We start from the raw sequence: 3833 nt of genomic DNA on the forward strand, positions 1-3833 counted from the left end.
TCAGGACAACTGGTCTGCTCAGTCAGGAATCACATCAATAGTGTCTCAAAAGAAGAGAGGATATATACCTGTGGCGTGGGCGATCATGAGTAGAAAATAGGTGATATTGATCTGTATAACATGGATGAATATGTAATTTAACCATAGTTTAGCCAGGGGGACTCACAGGTAACCGTGGGTGTTCAGTTACTCTTTCAAAGAAGCAACAGCCTACCATAATATAGTGTTGTAGTGTATTTTTTATTGATACTTACATTTTTTTCAGTCGCTGTATCTGAAACCTTTGAACAGTGTAAGGAGACTGGCAGCTTTAGTGTCCCTTAAACCCTTCACTCACATTAACCTTGTTTTAGATTTCTCCAGTCAGCGTATTGACAGTTTAGCAGCTTAGTATGAACATCAAGAAAAGGATTTTCATTTGCTCTGATAGAACAAAGGTTATGCACTGTAACCCTAGTTCTATGATCACAGCTGGAACCCTCTGACATTTTCAACCTGTCACTTCTTTGATTTGATGAAATTGGGATCATGACACCCTTTATAAAGAGGCAGTCCAAGTGGAAAGAATGTTTGTTCTGACTGACTGAACAAACACATGAAAATGATCAGTGCTTTGCTGCCTTTAAAGAGTGCCTGAGGCCCACATATCATCATATTATTATAGAATAAACTGCATGGACAATATTCAATGTTTTATTTGTTCCCTTACTGCTGAATTGAATGGCATCACGATCAAAGACACAATTAGGGCTAAATGTGTTAATTATATCAACTTTAGGTGAGGAAATCTGTTTTTCCTAAAGTAAGATGTAACATAGTAAATAAATTACTGTCATGTTCGCAATGCAATGCATGTTATTTGGAAATTAATTTTCTGTAGATTTTAATGTGTTTTGCTTTGGTACAGCTATACCACAATTGATTTTGACATTTTTAAAAAGTATAAATACATTGTGTATATGGTGTGCAATTGGTAAATTACAGGTATATTCACAAATATATAAAGTGTTCGACTTATAGATACTTGTAGATGATCAAATGATGTAATGATTCAATATTTTATTTTTCACCTGATCAGAATTGAAAAAGGTCTGTTTCAGTTCCATGTTTCATTGACATAAACAAATCTTTTAAAGCATTAAATATTAAAAGATTTAATTTTGTTTCTTTTAATCATAAAATATTAGACAGCCAATTAGTTATGTTTTAAGATTGTAGCTTTAACTGCTGAGTTTTATTTTGGCTTTGAATAAAAGTTCTTGACTCATATTGGTAGGTATGAGCTGTCCCTCTCCTGGTTTATTGAACATTTGCTGATAACTTTAGTCTTAATAAAACAATTTCTGTTGACCAAGCAATGCCATCAGCCATTCAGAATTATGTCTGAATGGCTATTACTGCCTCTAGTGGCTTAATTGAAACAGTGTACCTCTAGATTATGGATGTAAAATATTGGTTCTTTCAAGTCTTTGTATATTTTTATGGCATTTCCTTTCTTCATTTTTTTCAACATTTGCCAGTGGAGTGACACATCATCTAATGAGACATTTGCAAGAGGGAAAGAGAGAGCATGATATGACCACGCTAAATGATACGCTTCAAACAAGCTTTAATTTACTAGGCCATCAGGACACTTCTGAGTGTTTCACAGGGACATTTTGAAGCATTGTTTTTTGTTATCTGTTATCACACAGCATGGGTGCTTTCTTTATGAATGAGAAACTAAACTTATGGTATGAGCAACACAACAAACATATTTTTTTAGGGTGAAGTTTGAAGCAGTCTAGGATTTACAATGCAGTGAAAATAATACATTTACTACTCCAGCTGTAATGGAAACATTACAGTTATAGTGTTAAACTGACTTTGTACATTTTCCCTCATAAGAAGCAGACAGCAGAACAGATGTTGAACTACCTGTTCCCATCTTCAAATCCCAGTTTGACTGGTGAATTAAATAATCTTTATGTATATTGGCATCATTCTAAAGCAATGACAACTTAATTTATTGATGTTGAGGATGGCTTAAGAGAGCTTTAGATTTAAACTTTGTCAGTTAAACACATAGTAAGAAACAATGGTTTAGCTGTGTAGTCTATTAGTATAAAGACACAATTTGACTCAATAAACATAAAAAAAGAAGAACAACAGAACAGTAAAAATTAGAGAAATGAAAGAGCAGAGGCAGTGAGGAAGTATTATAATTAAAAACTTGGTGGAGGAATTGTGTGGTTTATCTCAAGTAGTCAACACGTTGACTTTACTTCCTCCCCCCATCTCTATCTTTAAAATGTGTACATGAATGCAACAGCACATTGCCTTCTCAGAGTGTTCACAGCTTCTCCTAATCAGTAACAGGGCATGTTTCAGACATGGAAACTGTGTTTGGACGATTGGTGATCGGATTTGGTACTGAGTGACTAAGATGTTTTGTGTTAAACAATCATTATTGGGGATATTATGCAGTCACAAGATCAATTATTGTCATTCCTTGCTGATGTGTAATGCAGCTCACATCCTGTTCCAAGGTACTGATGAACTATTAACCTAAACAAATTAATTAAACTGTTTCTATGTAGCTATCACATAATTACCAAGCACAAGCTTAAAAAACAACAATGGCCATACGCTGAGAATGTGCCCACCCTTTTCATTCAGAGTACAAGCTGTTACCATCTTGAGTTCCTCGATTGCCACAAGAAACAGGTACAAGAATTATTTCATCCCCGTCTTCATTCAAGCCCTGAATGCTAATGTCAGGAGGAGGTAGCAGCTGGTGTCAATAAGTCCACTACCTTACTGGGAATGCCGATGGGGATGGTGGTGGTGATGATGTTACTGATGATGCTGATTTGGGGATGGTGACAATTATGCTTTTTCTTTTTTTACGTATATATTTTATGTTGTTGAGGTGCAGTATATTTATATCTTTATTTATGTAGTGTGAGTCATGTTGTGTTGTTGGTGATGTATATTACATTGTGAATGGGTATGTAGCTTGGTGATGTTAACAATATTCACTGCTCATTATACTATTCACAGGCCCTGCAGGGTTTCAGTGGACTATAACCTGCTTCCCTCTTAAGTGACTTATATGATTTAATGCTCATGCTGATTGTTGTTTGTTTCTGTTGCTGTATTGTGTGTTTTTATACCTGACGCAGCACAAACTGCCCATTTGGGAAAAATAATGAAATAATTACATTGAATTGAATTGATAGACAGCGGATAAACAAAGAGGAACAAGTTAGTTAGTTAACATTAACTGTGCTTCCTCTTTTTCCTTTAACTTTGCTATTTCTACAACACCCACTAAGAGAAGACGTTTCCGGCTGCTCTGTGTCGGATGTGCATGGCATGTTGTTATTGAATATAAAGTAAGAGAGGTTTGTCTGAAGCTGCCTGAATGAATCAAACGAAGGCTGAACACTGAGGAGACATGGAAGGCCTTGATTGGACTGTTCTGATGATACTCGGAGTCTCTAATGGTGAGAATGTTTAAAGTTTTTTAATTTGACGCGGCATTTTTATGAAGCTGTTTGTATAAGGTTTACGAAAAAATACAGTTTGACAATCATCTTAAGTTGAATCGTGACACATACACTAATCAGCCATACAATCTCCAAAACTGGCAGCTCCTTGTGGGGTGTTCCCGGTCTGCAGTGGTCAGTATCTAATCAAAGGTGGTCCAAGGGAAGGGAAAGGCGGTTTATGGGTGGCGCAAAGGCCTCATTAATTGTAGGCGTGGGGAGTGCAAGGCCTGGCCTGTTACGTACCTGATCCAAACAGACGACCAGTTTTTTTTGTAGTTCAAGACCGCTTGAAAAAGTTAT

The sequence above is a fragment of the Morone saxatilis genome, unplaced genomic scaffold (genome assembly GCF_004916995.1).
Source record: "Morone saxatilis isolate NCDOM2014 unplaced genomic scaffold, NCSU_SB_2.0 Contig22, whole genome shotgun sequence".
In the NCBI taxonomy this organism is placed as follows: domain Eukaryota; kingdom Metazoa; phylum Chordata; class Actinopteri; family Moronidae; genus Morone; species Morone saxatilis.